Source organism: Equus asinus, chromosome 20 (assembly GCF_041296235.1).
Source record: "Equus asinus isolate D_3611 breed Donkey chromosome 20, EquAss-T2T_v2, whole genome shotgun sequence".
In the NCBI taxonomy this organism is placed as follows: Eukaryota; Metazoa; Chordata; class Mammalia; order Perissodactyla; family Equidae; genus Equus; species Equus asinus.
In genome coordinates, this window is record NC_091809.1 from 109,072,157 (window position 1) to 109,092,367 (window position 20,211).

The window sequence follows — 20,211 nt, forward strand, 5'->3', positions numbered from 1 at the left end:
AAGCCAATTATAGCCTCCTACATTCTCCTTCAATGACCAGAATAATAATGGCTTCAAAAGGTGGTCCAGTTGGAAAAAAGAAATATTTCTCCCAGAAATAATATACCCAGATTTCTGTGTATTACAGAGGTATGAGTCAAGTCCAGCATGAGTGGTTGACCTGTTTATCAGCCTTCCCTGATGCCCCACTCCCACCACCCTCTCTCCACAGCTTCCTAACGGGTCCCTCTGCCTCCAGTGTACTCCTCTCCCATCCATCCTCCATGCTCCAGCCAGAAGGTTCTTCCTACATAGTAAGTCTGACCATGTTTCTTCCTGTTCCAACCTTTGGATGGTATCCCATGGTCTACAGAATAAAGCAAACTCCTGAGAAAGGCAGACTAGTCCTGGCCACCGTTTTGGTCATCCTGCTCCCTTCTGTGACCCCAGGATCCAGGCTGGAGATGCTGTGGGTGCCCGACCCTTCTCTTTCGTGGATGTAGCCTGATCCATCTCTCTTCCAGGGCCTTGTCCATGCTGTCCCCCTGCTTAGAAGGCTTCTTCCCATCCTGCGTTTCAAACCTCCTGAGCGCCTTCTCATGCTCCAGAGACCAAGTCCAACATCCCCTCCTGGCTAAAGCTTTCCTCACTGCCTTCCCACAGCCTTCTACGTCCTCTCAGTTCCTTCTCAGAGGTTTCTTTTTTTGATCTACTAAATCTCTTTTTCTCTGTTTGTTTGCCATCGTATCCTTTGAGAATAGGGAAAGTTACTAATCACTAATTCTCTCTCATAATGTCGTGCCCTTCTGAGTCAATGTATTCTAATTATATATTTAGAAAGGAAATATGTTTATCAAGTACCCACTGATGTACTCTGCGCATTATTTGCACACAGAGTTTCATTTAATCCTCACAGCAGCATTAAATGGAGAAACACTTCTATCCCATTTTGTTGATGAGGAAACTGAGCCTCAAGACAGAGAAACCCTGCTCAAGGCAGTGCAGCTGGTGGTGGGGAATCTAGAATTTGAACCCACATTCTATCTGACTCCAAATCTGTGCTTTTTCCATTATATCACCATTTCCTCATATCAAAAGTTGATGCGCAGACTTTGAAGACTCCCTCTTGCTTGCACAGCATGTTACAGATTACAAAGCACTTTGACAGCATTATCATGAGGTGGTTAAGGCAGGGCGAGGCGCCTCACCTTATAGATGGGAGGGTCGTAGAGGGGAATGATCTGCCCAAGGTCATTGAATCAAGAGCTGGAGGCTCCAACCCTAGAACTCCTGTCTCCCGAGCCAGTGCTTTTGCTGTGCAACACCACTGTCTCTGGCACAGACACTGTATCTTCCTCCTGGAAGGAAAGAAGAGTTGGAGCTTCGAAACAATCTGACTGTCTGCAGAGGCTCCGGATCAACCTCCCACACGTCTTGCTCTTTTGTCCTGACTCACCACCCAGGACTCAGCCTTTGCCCTGATGGGTCAGCTCAGCTATACCTGAAATCTGAGTTTCCAATGCAGCAGGCCAGCAGCCAAATCTGACCTCGGACATGGGATTTTGTTTCTGGTTTTTCACTACACTGCATCTTTAAAAAATGTAATTAGTTCATAATTTTTAAAAAATTTAACTTCTCTTGAACAAAAAATGCCAGTCCTGCTAAAATCACTGGGTCTGACAAAGAGATGAGGCAGGCCCTCCCCGTTTCCCTCTCTTGTGTACCAGTTGGCCTTATTGACTCCTGAGTTTGCCCAGGTCTCTCCATTGAAGACTCCAGCTGACAGTATATGAGGCAGGAGGGCTGGTACGAGCATCTTCCACAAACCTGCCTCCTTCCCTAATTTCCTTCTCAAAGTTTAGCTCAAGGCTCTGCCTTCCCGGAACCTCTCCCTTATCTTAAGCACTGAAGAGAACCCTCTGCGCGGAGGAACTCTTGGCTCTTTCGTGCAGAAATAAAGATGTCGGGTATCATCTATTGCTGTTGTCCTTTTATGACACCTTCCTCCCTCCGTGCTGGCGATGCCTCCTCCCTCCGTGCTCCAGAGGAAGGGCATGGCAAGAGGGAGGACCACCCACTGCAGAGGTGAGGACCTCCCTCTGTCTACCTAGCTTCATTCCTTGTCTCACCTTCCCTGGTTTCCGAAAGACACTGAGGAGATGGTGGCATAATGTAAATGACAAAAATATTTCTCAGGATCCCTCTGGGCGTCCGCTTCCTCCTCTGTAGTGTGAGGGTGGTGGATCCTTTGCTGTAAAGGCCCTTCCAGATTGAACATTCTCTGATGCTGTGAGGCAACCATCTTTAATGTAAATCTAAGTTTGTTTTTTGAAGAAGAAGAAGATTAGCCCTGAGCTAACGTCTGCTGCCCATCCTCCTCTTTTTGCTGAGGAAGAATGGCCCTGAGCTAACCTCTATGCCCATCTTCCTCTACTCTATATGTGGGATGCCTGCCACAGCATGGCTTGGCCAAGTGGTGCCATGTCCGCACCTGGGATCTGAACTGGCGAACTCCAGGCCACCGAAGTGGAACGTGCAAACTTAACCACTGCGCCACTGGGCCTGTCCCCCAAGTTTTGTCTTAACTGTTTTACTTTCCCACTTACAATTCAAACCATGTCCCGATTTCCTGGGAGGAGAACAGCCTTCTAAAGCTCCCATTATTTTTGCTGCCCACAGGGTGCTTCCTGGGTATATTTGACCCTAGGTGAACAGTGAGGAAACCTGTGCTACTTATCAGCTATGTGATCCTGGGCAAGCAAGTCCCTTTCCTTCTCTGGACCTTGCTTTCCCCATTGTAAAATGAGAGCAGTGGATTAAATTCAAGAAATGTGGGACTGTGGATGAGGAAATACACATCTGTGAGCTCACGTAGCAGTGGTAACAGAAGAAACACTGGGCAGGGCGGCAGGAGACTGGGGGTGCCATTGAGTTCTGCTCCTCACTAGACTTGAGACGTTGGGAAGTCACACACATACTCTCTGGGTCTTCGTCCCTGTCAGCATTTGTTACTTTGGTGCTGTGCTTGTTGTGAATCTGGTCAGCATCATTCATTTTCATGACCCCTTGGACCCAGCAGACATGGGAATCTGTTACTCACCCCACCCGGAGTTTCCAGCCGCTACCTAGTATCTGTGGAGCGTCTCTTGGCATGCCAGGACTTTCTGAGAGCTGGCGGGATAGACGGCAGTGCCCAGTGAAGCTGACTTTCTGGTGAAGGCTGCGATTCTCTGCTGCACGTACGACGCCAAGTCTGGCTGCCGGTACGACTGGTCTTCCTCTCCCTTCATCACCTTCCCCTTCAACGCTCTACCCCATCCTTTCCTCGGACCTCTACCCAGTGGTCAACAGCACCCTCACGTCCTTTCAGCTGCGTACCCTGCCCCTTCACACCAGTCCTTGCTTAATACCCGCCACCCCGCACGCAGACAGGAGAGCAAGCCCGTGAGTAGATGTTAACGGTGACGGTGCACTGAGGGGCAGCCCTCATCTCAAAGGAAGGGCTGTGAGCAAGGGCTCTGGGCTCAGGAGAATGCGGACTCAATTGCTGTGAAACTGCTCACTGGCTGTGGGTCTTCCATCAGCTTGCTTCACTTTTGGGGGCCTCAGCTCCATCATCTGTAAAATGGGGATAACAGTAGTGACCTCCCTCACGGGGAGTGTCACAGTTCAGGAAGATAATGTGGATCAGTGTTCAGCCCAGAGCCTGGCCCGACAGGGTTAAAACGCTCAATGCATGGCCCCTGTTACAACCAGTCTAAGGCCTGGACGATGGCATTTTGGGTCAGGCTGATATCAGAGATGCTCTGGGAGAGGAGAGGCCTTCCCATCACCCCCAAACTCAGTCTAATTAGCCTGTGTTTAGGCGGGCACCTAGAGGCCTCAGTTCAAATCACCCTCGGAGAGATTGCCCCGGGGCAAGGGAATCAGCCCTAAAAGGGCCGTTTCGGCCCTCCTGCTGCTCAGCGCAGGAGGGACAATCTCGGCCAGTTCCAGAGACAACAGGCAGCCCCTGCACACGGCGGTGGCTTCCAGTGCCAAATCCCAAGGCTCTTTACAAAGCCCTTGTTTTCTCAAACGTGTCCGCCAGCGGCCTTTCTCTGCAGAGAATGGATTTACAGAGGTCGGGTCTTCCTCTCCGGCACCTGGAAAGGGAAACTCCCCGGATGGGAGGAAGGATCGAGTGGCTGCTTTGTGTGCACAGTCACTCCTGCCTCCAGATTGTGCCAGTGTCTGAGGCTAGGCTTCAGAATTACACAGTGCTGACACACAATTACCTACAATTAGGCTAATTATACAAATACACTCTGATTATCTGAAAGATAAGGTTAAGTAACACACACAGAGGAACGGACGGGCCCGCAGGCACACACCTGAGCGGGTGGGGGAGGGGAGTCAAGGGAGGTGGAGGCAATTCTGCCGGACCCCAGCACCCCGCGCTGGAGGAGAGGGACCCCAGCCCCCATGGTCCAGGAGAGGCGCCGGCTTCCAGCTTCCCCGCCCAGACCCCGCCTGCCGGCGCAGGGACAGGTCTTTCCACGCCCTCCCGCTGGCCCCGCGATGTTCCCTTTACCATCTCTGTTGTTAACACAAGAAATTATAAAGGGCAGTTGGTTGGAAACCACAAGTGAATTCCAGGCCAGGGCACCGCCACGCCGCTGCCGTTCAAAGGCAAGCTGCCCACCTCGGGCCCTGGTCACTGAGCGCCGGCCGCCAGCATCACACGCTGATGAACGCGTGGTGCTCTGGAGGAAACGAGAGCTTCCTCAATACACACAAAGAACATTTTGGGTTGATATTCCTGGTGTCTATTTCCTGGACTCTCCTGGACCAGGATTCGCAATATTTACTAAACAAATAGTTACAGAATATCGATTTTTTGTTGTTGTTTTTTTGCTAATCATCTCCCGATTTGATGCTAGAAGTAGAGGATGAGCGGAACCACCATGGTCCTTGCCCCCAGAGTTGGTAGTCTACTCTAGGCAGAGAGGGGGCATGCTCTGCTTTCAGGGGGCCTTGCTCTTGCCAGGACTAGGGGATTGCACTATGGTCCCAACTGTGGCCCCTCCCTCTAGCCATGCCGTTTGCCATGTGACCTGGTAGCTCCTCTCGCTGGAGATGGAGTTACTTCCCTACCCTACTTTCAGAGGGCTTGGCTGTGCGACTTGCTTTGGCCAGCGGAATTTGGGCAGAGTAGCTGTGAGCCCTTCGCAGGCTCTGTCCTTAAGAGACACCACACGTTTCCACTCATCTCTCAGGGAACCGCCAAGTTCTGCTGTGCAAAGAAGGTGCCCCGGGTGTCCTGCTGGTCCCAGAAGAATGAGAAACATGTGCAGCAGAGCTGAACTGAGCAGAGAGCCAAACCCGACCCCTGGAGCAGACCTGACCCACAACTTTCCACCAGATCCAAGCCGAGCCCAGCCCAGCTGCGGTCAGCAGGGCCAGCCGGCTGACCCTGAGACGAACGGGGGAGAAATCAATCCGAATGGGTGAACGCCTGTGTGGTGGTTCTGTTACACCGCATTTTTATGGCAATAGTGGACTGATACAAAGATTTTTTGAAGTTCCACATGACAATTTTAGTACAGGATGTGTTTCACCTAAAAAGATGGTAAAGAAAAAATTCTGGAAGGATACAAACCAAACCAAACTGTTAACAGTCTTTCCTTTAGAAAGAGGTTTGGGGAAGGGGCTCAGGGAAGGAGACGGGGGATGACAAGGGACCATGTGCTTTTCATTGGATTATCTTTGACTTTCTTCAAATTTCAGCAACAAGCCTTGTTACCTTTGCAATTTTAAAAGAAATGCATATTTAAAAAACATGTCATTTCAAATAATCCCAAGAAGGGCAATTGAGGACACACACACGCCCCCTTCCCTTCCTGCGTCCTAGGCTATGTTCTCACCTTCTATACCTCACCTCATTTAATTTGTACAGCAACCCAGCAAGGTGGCAATGCTACCCCTGACCTAAAGATGGGAAGCTGGGCTTGGAAAGTTCTGATAGCTTGCCCAAAGCCACGCAGCTAGTACACTGGGCAGAGAATACTTGAATTCAAGGCTGCCAACCTCTCCATGAATAGTCTCTCCTTCGTATTATAGGGTTGCCTGCTGTCACCGAGGAATCAACACTCAGGGCCTCAGTTTCCTCATCTGAGACAATGAGAGGTCCAGGCCACACCATCTCTCATGTTCCCCCCGGTCTAAGAGTCTGTGAGTGAAAATTCACAGCAGGCAATAAAGATTCTTTGCTTTCAGAGGAATACAACCAAATTTCCTTTAAGTGTAGTGTCCCCTCTGCTCACATAAGTGCTTATTCTTTCCAGATCATTAACTGTTTGACACAGAGATTTGGCTGAGAAACTTGACGCTCAAGTGTTCGCGGCCCCTGCCAACTGAAGATCAGTCAGATGTGGATAATGGCTTCTGTTACTATAAGGCAAGCCTGCAGGAAAATGTGATTCAATATAAAAATTCTATCAAATGCAGCTTTTCAGGAATTCATCTGTTGGGTACAACAAGGTACATCTGTGCTGTATTATCCAAATAAGCTCCACCTGGCAGGCAGCTGACTATAAAGCTTAAAAAGGAAAAAGAAAAAAAGGCGTTTTTTGAAAGTCCTTCCATCTCGTCTCCCTCTGCTTTTGCTTGTTCTGCTACCACACCCTTGTTGCTGGGCGAAGCAGAGACGGTAAGTTTGGCCAGACAGTGGATGGTGCACTTTCATTAACACATAGAGATAGATTGTGAGAACATTCGAGAACATTCTCTCAGATCTCCTTCCACGGTGTGCAAAATCGAGAAGGAGGAAAATGGGAAAAAAGCGAGAGCCCGTTCCTCGTCCCACTGGCTTTGTTTATGATGAAATCCACATACTGGCCGTAGGAGCTCTGTGCTGTGACCCCAGAGGGCTGCTGTAGCTTCTGCTACACTCAAGGGTCCTAAGATGTCAAAGGAAAAGAAGCCATTGAGAAAACTGGCCGTTATCTAGGTGTGTTAAGAAGATCAAGGCAGGGTCTTTGCATGTGTAGGAAAGTTGGGCTTGGAGAACGCTCTTCGCTCTCCGGGTCAACATGATTTAGCGCTCAGCATTCTTGTTTTAGTCAGTATTCTGCCCGCGGTGACATTTTAACTTCCAGCAGGTCTTCCTCTCTCCCCATCCCCTGCTCATTTTCCCTCCGAGTCTCTGTGGCTTCACCCAAGGCTATGTCATCCATTCTTATTTGGGCCTTTGTAAACCAAGAGTCCTCCAGCCTAAGAAGCTGGCTTCAAGAGCCAGACATCGATGTCATTATGAAAGTCCATCTAGACATAAAAGGGATCACTCAGCGCTGCCCCCCATGAGCCTGTGAGCACCAGGACAATAGCCGACCAGCACAAGACAGACGGACACCTGCACCCCACCAGCCCCACCCCTGGGCTCTGACTAACCTCAGCAGATTCTACTTCCAACAGAAACAAATAGGAAATAGGGAGGCTTCTGCGTTGGAGGACAGGATCATACTGTGTGCAGAGACTGATTTTATTTGCTGAGTTTGTGACTTTCCCTTCTAAAGGCAGCAGTGGGTTTCTGGTGTTCCGGGAAATCCAATCTGTTCAACCACATTAGCCTTGGATTCATCATCAAACCAAAAGGACCAAGAGGAAGATGTCGGTTGATTGATTACATTGTCCACAGTTGGAAATCTTGTGCAGAATCACTAATAATCAACAGGTGAAGTGTGAAATGCAGCTTTCTTAGGAGTCCCGTTAACTCATAATTGCTCCCTCTCACCATCCCTTCTGCAAAGTGGTGATATTGAATGTAGACTACTTGGTGTTCAGGCACTCACCGTGGGCCTGGGGTAGGGAATCAAGTCCTTTGCCTCAAGAGGTCTTTCCAAGAGAATTCTCCATCTAGATTATTTGAAAGCTCCAGCACAACCTCTCAATCTCTTAATGTACGCATTCTCAGAAAGAGATTCGTTAAAGTGTAGTCTTCCCATGTTATCCTCGAGGAGACTGACGCACAAATAGAAGCACTCAGAGTAGACTGTGCATGTGATGTTAGCAAGATAAGACTTGGAAAAATACAAAACAGCCAAACCGACTTTGCTCCCCTCAAAAACACGTCATTAGAAGGCCACATGCTTATTCTATTGAGGCTCCTGTGCTCTTAACCGTCTCTTGTCTCCTTGGGAAAAGCTTTCCGGGTCACTTCAGTCACGTAGAAAAATTAATATAAATACCTCAGAATTCTTTCCTTTTTTACCAAAAAAAAAAAAAAATGACCTTCCCTAGGTTGTTCTGCAATTTACATGAGATTTGGTACCTAAAGATTTTTAATATTTCCAAATGTCAAATCCACCATCAAAGGATTATTTGCAGCTATTAAGAGCATTCTGAAGAATGTAACACAGACCTTTAAGGTAATTCCAAAGTTTTCAACAAGGCAATATTTTTGGGTTAAGCCTTTCTGCGGAGGTGGCTACTTTGAGGAAGACTCTGCTCGTTTGCACGTATGCATTCAAGTCTCCATGTTGCACAAACTACAGAGGGTCTCAGGCTCATCATATTCTACAGAAATAGCACCCCTTAGGATTTTGTAACACGAGGACTCTATATCCTACTCTGTTTGGGAAAACATAATACTATGATTTAAGAGTCATACTCCTAGCCTTCGTCACAAGCATCTTTTAAGGCATCCTTTTCACCAAACTAAGTCAGCATATGAGACCTTTATGTGTTACGCTTTTCTCCTCTGTAAGTATTATTTTTGTCCTGTGGAATCACTAAATGATGGTCCTATTTTATTGCTAATTATTTTTTGTCATGTTTATGAACCTCTCAAAGGAATGGGAACTATCTTGTAGAGATGTTTAGATTTTGCATATTTCCACATCACACTGTAATTTTTATGGGACAAAAGTGGCAAGCTAGAAACATTTCTATCTTGGAGTTAGTGAGATGGCCTGGGTTAATGTTAGTCAGAAGGCTTGGAATTTAAGCCTCAGATGTGGTTGAGAACCTTATAGCTGACATATTTTCCTTTAATCTTTTCATAAACTGAAAAAAACACAGTTAAGAGAGAGACTGGAAAAATGATAGAAACTCCTAAAAAATCCAAGAGTGGGAATTGGTCATTGGTCCCATTTAACCGTTAGGTTTATAGGTCACATTAATCAATATTTGGTTTCATAGCAGATGTGGAGGAAGTGGAAAGTCTTGGATTCCAAAAGAACCCAAGAATACTGAAAAGTATCACATTTCACACACATGGAAAAAAAATGGAGAGAGAGAAAAGATTTATGTATATCTGAAAGCAATGAGGATGAAAAAAACACAGCTCAAGTCATCAAAATCACTGCTGAGAAACCAGATTTGAATGCTGCTTAGAGTTTTCTTAATTAAATTTGAACATCAGAAAGCCATGAACAATGAGCAGAAACATCTCAGAGTGCCACAGTGTGACCTGGGGTCCCACCTGGTGGGGAAGCCCTCAGAAATCACCCATGAAGGAAGCGCAAAGGCACGCAGTCCGTCTCTCTCTCTCAAGACATTCCAAGTGTAGCTTCTCATATCTTTTGCAGAAGATCTTCTGTGCCTTTTGTTCATTCAACAAACATTTACTGAACCTTCTTGGAGGGCCAGTCTCTCTACCAGGTATGGTAAGAAATGCAAAGAAAAGTTTGACCATGGAAGCAAAGAAACCCCAAATGATGAAAATGACTAGAAATGTAGGAAGAGTCTTGAAAAAAGATTGGGCCAAAATGGAATTTGGGAGAAGAGAACGTTTGCTCCCCCACTGGCATCTACTCCCCCTGCATGTACTTCTTCATTCCTACTGTGTGCTCAGGGTGTGCCAGGCACTCTGGAGCGATGACAAGAGTAGGACAGAGCCTTCTGTGCTCACCAACCGTGAGCGTGGCTCTTCGAGTTTTTGGACACCTTCTTTCCAAGGCTTCCTGAACCTGTTCTTCACTTACACACCCCAAACCACACTGCAGGCAGTCAGGAGCCATGGCGGCCCGTTTCCAACTGGGTTGACCATGCAGCACAATTACAGAAGTCCTACCAATAATCTGAGTCAGTTGTTTACCAGTGCAGTTATTTTAAGGCCGGCACGTGACTGCTCCTGGCAGGTTGGTGAGCAGAGGAACACAGGAAATGAACTAAATCATTTATGAACATTAAAAATAACAAGTTGAAAGGTGTTGGGTCCTGGGGTAAATAGCACTTGGCTGCTGCAAATGAGGGAATGGGAATTTTCCAAAGAAAGGGCTTACCCGAAAGAATTTTCCAATATTTGGTTTTGGTGTCATGGAAAAACACTAATTTTGAAACAATTTTTTTGATCGCTGGACGTATCCTCAAGAAGACACATACTTACCCAGAACTAAAACAGGAAACACTGTCGTTCAAAATCACGTGTTCATGTCCTGAGTATATCCTGAAATAAAGAGAAAGAAAGAATAAAAAAGGAAAGGAAGTTTTTGTTGTGCTCCCACCAAATGCTAGACCCAATCATAGATATTTTCACAAACACCATGTTACCTACATGTCACAACAAACCTGTGAGTTAGAATCACCACTTTACAAATGGAAAAAAATTGATGCTCAGAGAGGCTCAGTAACTTGACTGAGGTGCCATAGCTTATAGAGCGTGGAACTTGTGCCTGAAGCCTGGACTTGTGTCTTCCCGTCAAAGGCTGCCCTCACTCCAGTTCAGGGATTGGCGTCAGGGAGTTGAAGCTTTTGAGAAAAATGAAGCTTTTAAAAAATTTTCTTATTAAATAATCTTTTAAGAGATGCTAAACTCTTAAGTCACAAATTATATTTTAATTAAATCTGATAAATTATGTATTAATCATATTTTCCTTGAAATATTTAGAGGTCTAGAGTATTGTTGAAAATAGAAAAACAGTCTGCTTGGACATGACCTGTGGCCCTTCCTTTCCCACGTCCTGGGACTCTGTGCTGTTTTGGGAAGGTGCAGTGACCCAGGAAGTCAGTTGGTAGGGAGGAAGGTGGGTCGGAAGTTGTCATTAAAAGGACCAAAGGATTTTCTCATAGGAATAATCAAGCAAACAACAACTTATAAATAAGGTGTTCGCTGCAGTATGATTTGTAGTGGCAAAATTTGGCAATACTCAAATATCCAACCCAGGAGATTGGGTAAATAAAGGAAGCTCGTCTGTACAACAGGAACTTTTTCAGTGGTTAGAAATGGTGTGTTGATGGGTGATGGACAGCTGGGGGCTCATTATAATATCCTGTTTTGTGTGTGCTTGAAATTTCCCATAATGAAAGATTTTTTAAAGACTGATGTACATATATTGATCATCTTAGAAATATTTTTGTGATATCTTATTATGTGGAAAAAGCAAATTATTAAGTTTGGTAGAAATTTCCATTGATCATCTGCATCCAGTTTTCCTCCCCTTTCAAGTACCTGGGAGAATTATGGTTCCCCGTCCCCTTGCCTTTGGGCAAGGCTGTACGACTGGTCCATAGATATAGGCAGAAATGATGTGTGTCCCTTTCAGGCTGGAGCACTTAATTCCCAGTGTGTGACTCGCCAGTCCCCTCTAGTCCATGTGTCTGTAACTTACACATTCCAATTGATAGAGCCTTTGGCCCTGAGTGAGGACAACACCAAACAGCTCCCTGACGAAGTGGGGATGGATGTGTCACAGGAGCAGGAACTAAACCTTCGATGCCTGGAGCCGCTGAGGTGTTTGCTGTCCCAGCATTGTTAGCGTATGCTGAGCGGTAAACAAACCAAAGTCATGTGACAAGAACACTCAGCTTGTTCCCTCCTGTCTGTCAGGTCTTTGTGCAAATCTCATTTTCTGGACAGCTTCTCAACTTAAGTTCATCTAAAAAAAAGTCAGAGCCCGTAGGATTGGACAGGTGATCTAGTCCAGTCATGAATACTGGGACCCACAGTGGTCAAGCGATTGCCTAGGACATGCACATTCAGGGCCAGTTCCTCATACATATATTCTGTTTATCGTCTGTCTCCCTCATTAGACTAGAAGCTGCCTGAGGACAGAGATTTTTGCCTGCCTTTTTGGCTGTGACTAACCCTTGCAACTCGAAAGGCTGGAAGATGAGTGATAATAACAATGTAGATCTATACAATGTTGTCGCCCATATAAATCATCGCATTTTGCTCTTATTCTAACTTGGAGAAAGGTAAAACTATGATTATTTAAAAATCGAGGGCTGGAAGAAGTAAGTGATCTTCCCGAGATGAAAATCACGCAGCTGAGTCATAACAGCTCTCAGTTTATTGCGGTGTTTTCTGTGCTAAGCACCTTCCATGTTTTATCTGATTTAACCCTTACAACAACCTTAAAAGACCAACTGGATCATTGCGTCTCTTTTACAGGTGAGGAAAGAGACACAAAGAAAGACTAAGGAATTCACTTCGTTCATGGAACCAGCATTAGCTGAGTACCAGCCAAGGCCAGGCACGAAGAACAGACCACTAGAGACGAAGTCCCTTTTCTCATGAAGCTTCATGTCTGTCGCGGGCGAGGGGAGATTGAAGTGTGCCAGAAGCCCCTGGTGCTCTCACAGCTAAGCCATGCCTCTGAGTCGAGCTGCTCCCTGGGAGCTTCCACCCCTTGGCACTAAGAGCGTGTCACCTCACGTGTGAACCTGGCGTCTTTGTTTCCTGGCCCTGGAGATATCTTGGCCCACAGACAACTCAGAAGTGGCAAGGAATTAAGACCTGTGGAGGCAAACTTCAACCAACGATGGATGGGAGCCTGTGGATAGAACTCCCAGTTCCCGGTCTTGGCAGACAATCCCGGGAGGCAAAGAATTAGATGTTTAATGCGCTATTCTGTTAAGTGCTACCAGACAGGCAAAGCAGGGTAAAGAGACAGAGAGTGACGCTGGGGCAGGGATGACGAGGCTCTGCTTTTAGGTTGGGTTCCAAGGAGGACCTCTCTGAGGTGGTGGACGGTGAACTGATAAGGAGGAGACGGTCCTGTAAGGATTGGAGTCTGCCCTGCGGTGGGCAGGAGTATCCCAGCCAGGCAGAACAGGAGCTGCAAAGGCCCTAATGAGGAAGCAAACATGGGGAGAGCAGTATGTGGAGAAGAAGAAGATGAAGTCAGGGGTCAGATTAAGTTGAGTCTTGTTGGCTGGTAAGAAAAATTAGACATTATTTTCATTGCAATGAGCAACCATTGGAGGGTTTCGACCAGGGGAGTGATAGACTGAATCGAGTCTTCTGGAGTCCAAAGCCCAAGCTCCCAACTTTGTATTAGCAGGATGTGGAGTCGGCTGCTAGAAGCAAGACCTGACTTGACAAAAGCGGAAAGTTATTTCTGTGCTGTAGAACCATCAGAGGCTGACACACCAGCTCCGTGGGGCCGGGGCTCCAGAGCCCTTGGGATTTTCATTCCTTCAACAAATATTCATGGAGTGCTTACTATATACCAGGCACAGTGGTGAAAAAATATATACATGGATATATATGCACAAATCCTTGCCCCCTGGAGCTTATATCCTAGCAGAAGGCATAGCCAAGAGATAAAAGTTAAATAAATTGCAGGCTATGTTAGAAAGTGGTGAGTACTAAGGAGAAAAGAGCAAGCTGGGGAAGAGGAGGATGGGGTGGAAGTGGGGGTGCAGTTATAAATAGGATTTTCAGGGCAGGCCTAGTGGAGAAGTTGACATTTGAGCCAGTGACTGGAGGTGTCTCAGTGAACTGTGGGGCTCTCTGGAGGAGATCGTTTCAGGCAGAGGGAACAGCCAGGGCAAAGGCCCTGAGAGCAGAGTGTGCCAAGTGCATGAGGAGCAGCAAGGAGCTGCTGAGCAGCTGGAACAAAGAAGTGGGTAGAAAGCAGTACATGAAGCCAGAGGAGTAAAGGGGCCAGACCATAAAGGTCCTTACAGGCCACTGCGAGCTTCTCTCATCTCCGAGTGAGGCGGGAAGTCTTGGGAGGAAGGAATCGATCTGACTCAGGGGTTAAAAAGATCACTCTAGCTTCTTTGTTAGAAACAGCTTGATGAGGGGTGGGGAGTAGAGTAAATGCTGTGAGGTCATAAAAGGCTATTGTAGCAATCCAGGTAAAAGGGAATGGTGGCTGGGGCCAGTAGAGGTGGCGAAGAGTGGATGGGTTCCGGATATATTTGAACATAGAGCCCCTGGGACTTCCTGATGGATTAGATATCCTTCTTTGAGAGAATGAGGAATCAAAGATAAACTCTGTGATTTTTTTTTTTAAGATTTTTATTTTTTCCTTTTTCTCCCCAAAGCCCCCCAGTACATAGTTGTATATTCTTCGTTGTGGGTCCTTCTAGTTGTGGCATGTGGGACGCTGCCTCAGCGTGGTTTGATGAGCAGTGCCATGTCCGCGCCCAGGATTCGAACCAACGAAACACTGGGCCACTTGCAGCGGAGCACACGAACTTAACCGCTCGGCCATGGGGCCAGCCCCAACTCTGTGATTTTTAGCCAGAGCAACTAGAAGGATGGGGCTGCCAATACAGGGAGACAGAGAAGCCTGCAGACGGGGCAGGTGGTGCCACCAAACCCTAGGCAGATGCCTTCATCTTCACGATCAAACATACATTGCCACTCCCTCTAATTCCACATTCCCACACGTGGGGAGGGGGAAAAAGAGGAAGTGAAGGGCATTCTTTTTGTTTTAAAGGCGCACACATGATGTTGCTCATATGTCTTCCACTCACATTTCTTTGGCCAAAGCTTTGATGCCTAGTTTCAAGGATGACTAAGCAGTGTAGTCTTTAGCCAGACAGTCATGAGCTCAGCTAAAACTCGGGCCTTCTATTGCCAAGAGAAAAGGTGAGAATGGATATTGGGGAAGCACTTGCAGTCTCCACCCATTTAACTCCTGGAGGCATTGCCTCCCCAGCCAGCATCCAAATGCAAGTCTTCTGAATCTTACCCAAGTGTTCTTTCTCCCACAGAGACCTTCTTCCAGAGGGTCCCCTCTTGTTTAAGCAGTGAAGCATTCATCACAAATCCTATTCCTCCAATGTCAGGTGGAATGCTAGCTCAAGTAAGAGACATAAGTCGGCTCCCTGTTCCTTTATTCAACAAACATTATGTGACCACTTACAATGATCAAGACCATATAATAGGAGCTGTGGGAATAACAAAAATGAAGACATGATCCATGTCATCAAAAATAAAGCTGTAGAGGAGGGAAGAACTGACATTTATACAAGGAATTCTAATCAAAGGCAGAATAAACTAAAGCAATCATAAGATGTAAACAGTATGTTATGGGGAACAGGGGTGCTTGGTGGACTGTAGACATCATGGGGGATATTTGAGTAGGCCATTGAAGAATGAGAAAGATTTCAGGAGGCCAGAAAGGCAAGGGAGGGCATTGTAGCCCAAAACACAGATGTAGGGGGAAAACACACATACGATTCAAAGAATGATGAGACGTCCGGTATCACCCAGTCTGGGATCACCGAGAGTGCACGGGGGGATGTAACATGATATGGGGTTGGATTGATGGCTTGGGGTCAGATGGTGACAGACTGAAATCCCTCACAGAGGTGTTAATACTTCATTCTGCAGGTGTTGAGGAGGGTTTAGAGTTTGTGAATTAGAACATGACTAGATCTGACTTTGGTTTCAGGGCAGTTACTCTGGCAGTAAGGTGGATGGGGTGGGGAGAGACAGCTTCAAGAAAAACTATCGCCCGCCCACCTGCAGGAATGTCCACCCCTCAGCCTGTCAGCTGCTCACTTTTCAAACTCATGTTCTCTGTCGTGAGCTTCCCAGAATGCCCTGGGCTTCCTGGAACTTAATGACCTTCACTGCTGCAAATATGAATCATTCTGCAGATTTACAATGGGCCTGCAGAACCTGGAGAGAACAAAGAAGCCCATATAATGCCTGGGGAATTGAGACCTGAAGGTATTTGTCACAGCTCTTGGGCAAAGATGTGGCCCTGGCAGCTTCTCCACTGAAGCTCGTATGAAAAGTCAGAGCCCATAGTATGGGGCAGAGCATCCAGTCCACTTATGAGTACCAGGGCCCCCAGAGGTCTACTGACTGCCTAGGACACAAAGACTCAGGGCCAGTGCCTAACCTCATGGGCTTCCTCATCCAGGGCTTTACCCATTAGCAACAACCACAAAAAGTCCTCCCCACTCAGTATTTCTACAGACCTCTGTGTCCTTGATGCCCAAAACAGTTGTGTGCAAAGCCAGTCCATCTTGAGAAATATGGGCACCTTGGGATCTGTGGCTCTAGCTGTGCGACCCAGGATAGAAGCCACCAGCCACTTGTGGCTACTGAGCACTTGAAGTGGGCTAGTCTGAAGTGAGATGGGCTGGAGGTGTACAGGACACCCCAGATTCTGAAGACTTAGTATACAAAAAGAATTTAAAATTTCTCCTTAATAATTTTTATATTGATTGCATACTGAAATATTATTTTAGATGTGAGTTTAATAAATATATTCTTAGCATTTCACGGGTTTCTTTTGTTTTCCCCCCTAGGAAGATTAGCCCTGAGCTAACATCTGCCAATCCTCCTCCTTTTGCTGAGGAAGACTGGCCCTGAGCTAACATCTGTGCCCATCTTCCTCTATTTTATATGTGGGATGCCTACCACAGCATGGCTTGATGAGCGGTGCCATGTCTGCACCTGGGATCCGAACCCATGAACCCCGGGCCACTGAAGCAGAACATGCGCACTTAACCACTGAGCCACTGGTCGGCCCTCTTTTTACATTTTAAGATGTGGCCACGAGACTGTCTTAAGTGACGTCTGGGGCTCGCGTTATATTTCTATTGGACAGTGTTGCTCTAAAGGGCTGAGCTAGTCAGGATCCCCATGACCCCTCTCCCTGTTGAGAGGATGTGCCTCTCCCCAGTGTGACAGCGTTGGGAGTCCAGGCTGTTGCCTGGTTTTGTCCGGATAAATGTGTTCCCGCTGCCTTTCCCCAGCCCAGTGTCAGATGAAGGAGGCCACCCCGGGCGTCTCTGCCCGAGAAAAGATCCACAGGAGAGGTTTTAAAGACTCTTGTTTCTGGAAAGAAAGTGAAAACACGGCAGCCACGTATGACCACAGGACGGAGGCCCGGATGGGCAGGAAAGGCGGCCAGCTCCGTGGTCGCCAGGACACCCAGGAATGGCTCTGTTTTCACTTTACCCACCCAAGAAACGTGCAACCAGGAAAACTAGGACAGGCCTTCCTCCTGTGAGTCTCGTACTGAGGCAGCTTCCTCGGCCAGCTCACAGAGGTCATGCTCAAAGCTGTCCTTGGCATTGACTTTGTTAATTCGACAGATCTTCTTTCGTAAACCGGGCTTCCCCCTTATATCCTCGCAGCAGCCAGGGAACCCCTTTTAAAACCTAAGTCAGGGCAAGTCGCCCTTCTACTCGGAACCTTCCTGTGGCTCCTGGTTAGCCTCAGAGCAAAGCCTACAGGTCCTACAGTGACCCGTGAGACGCATCGCCCCCCCAACCCCACCCAGCTCACTCAACTCCAGGCTGTGCCCAGCGCCAGCTTCTCCCTCCCAATGACGAGGGCCTTCTCTCACATACCCACCTGGTTACCTGCCTCGGCTTCTTCAAGCTGTGCTCAGATTCCACGTGTGCACGGCCTCCCTGCCCACTTGAGTACAGCTGTGACCTGGCGCCCTGCATCCCCCATCTGCCCTTCCCTCCTCTCTTTCATTGTCCTTTCTTCACAGCACTTGTCCTCCAACCCACTTTAAAACCTACCTGTTCATCTGCCTGTTTGTGTCGTTCTCGCTCTACTGGAATATAAACATCACAAGGTAGAGTCCTTGTGTATACGTGTTTTGTTTATTGATGCATGCCAAGAAACTAGAACAGTGGTAGGTACTCAGTCAGTATTGTTTTACTAAGTAAAGGAGGTTATATAATGTTCATCAGCCTTTTCATTCCTGTCATTACCTTTCCAGGGCAAATCCATGTCACCTGGTGCTGAGAAGACCCCAGGGCACCCCAGCTTCTCTCTCTGGCATGTAGGCCTTTCCTGGTCCCACCCAACGAGCCTCCTTCCGTCCCATCCCTAACCAATCCTCTGGGAGCTGGCCAACAGCCAGTCAGTTGTTCACAGGGCTTTGGCAGATGCTGGCGTCTGGATAGTTTAGGATGGACTTCTCTAACGAGTCTCTGAGAGACAGTTCTTTTACTGTAGAATATTTAGTTTTACACCTGTAGGTAACAGAGAATCATTGATGCCTTTTTAGGAAGAGAGAGGTGTGATAAAAGCGGTGCTTAACTATTCCTTCTTTTCGATTCTTCATGGCAGTTTTCTCAGAATCAATTTTAAACAGTCATAAAACAAACCAGTCGCTTCCCGTTCTCTCTGACGTTGCAGGAATGCCTTCATCCGGTTACAGTTTGATCGTAAACAGGAGGCCCTTTTCTTTTGTAAAGAGCTGTACAGGGAGCATCTGTCAGACAGCCTCTCTGCATCTTTCTCATAGGTTCTTGTCTGGTCACTAACGAGCTAACAGAAGGCCTGCATGACTGCTCCTGCCTTAGAGGTAGTAACAGAAAAAAATTATTTTTTTGCTTCTGCAAATGAATGATTTGGTTTCCTTTTGTTGGGGAATGGCAACAATGGAATCTAAGATCCTTCTCTTTTTGCTTTAATTCTCTTAAAAGCTTACTTCAGTGCCCTATTATGGTATTTAACTCGCTACCCGCGGCCTGTAGCTTTCAGCATATGGGGAACTAAGTTCTAGCACCTGAGCAAGGAGCATTGAAGACCGTGTAGACATACGTTGAAACAGCGCAGTAATTAATAAACATGGAGGGAGGGCCTCTGGGGCTGCAGAGAGCTATTTTAACTCTAGATCAAGTCCTTCCTCCTCCGGGCAAGTTTTCTAAACAATAAGGCTTTAGCCCTCAGAGTTCCTCACACGGTGTGAGTAGCTTATCAATCTCTGTTCACTGCGATCTGCCTGCAAGCAGCATTCTCTTTTATGTCGTGCTCCCATGGCTGCAGCCAGAATCGCCATGTTATGCCCAGACTTCCAACTGTAATGTTGCTGCTTCCCTTCCCACGGGTCAAGACACACTGGATCTGGCCATTACCTCTCATTTCATTCAGTCGTGTATGTCCTTGTGCATCTGCATGTGTGTGTGTACATGTGGGGCTGCGTGTGCATGTGTGTAGTATTCAACTCTTGCGTTCTATTTAGGTTTATGCGAAGTCATGGATGTTGCAGTCAGCTGCACTTTCTTCTGAATCTCAGGCTTGACAAATGAAGTTAGGAGATATTGGGTAAATCATTTTATCTTTCCAAACCTCAGGTTCCTTAGCCATCAAATAGGAGTTTATCCCTACGTACACAGATTACTGTGAGGATTAAATTAATTGATGGGGTAAAGCCCCAGGCAGAATACCCAGCACACAGAGGGAGCCTATTAATTGTGCTTTCCTCTCGAGACCAACCGCGCTCATCATCACAGACCCAGACCCTCTATGCTCTAAGGGACCTCCTGGAGCTATTGCTTTTCACACTGCAGCTTGTGGAGTCCTCAGAGGCCACTTGGGAAAAACCTACGGATGGATCTCCAAGCCTCTACCTCTGCACCTTCCAGAACAGTCTGCTTTGATCTATTTTCTATGTTAATTTTAGCATAAGACTTTAGTTCAAATAAAGTGAGTCCTGGAACTTAATTTTTTTAAACTTAAGTTTCTTCAGAAGAGAGGAAATTTATTATACTTTTTCTGTCATTCCCCAGTGTAGACCATGAGATTATATACACAGTTAATGTTCAACAAATGTCCAGCCAATGACTGAACTAAAAGCTCCTGTGGCTTTTGATCTTGTAGCAGAGCATGGGACATTTGTCCTCCTAGTTTGGTTATCCCAAAGCATACATGACAGCCCAGAGACGGCCATCTGGTGTCCTTAGAAAAGACGAACACTATAAATTTCTTTCCTCTAAGATCTCATAAATATGGGGCTCTTGGCACTGATTAAAATATATTATTGACTTTCTGAGTATATTCTAACTGGAAAGAAGTTGTGCTCTTGAAACCTTTTGAGGGTTCATAAAAGTTCATAAAAATTTTTATATTTCTCTGCAAAATTTATTTAGAAGTTCTATTTCACGTGTACACTCACGCAAGTGCACTGACGCACATCCAAAAGCAAATACCAAGCTGCTAATAGTATTTATTTTTTACTGGTGAGATTATGCATGTTTCTTACTTTTTCCTTTTTGCTTGTCTGCATTTTATAATTTTTCCCATAAAAT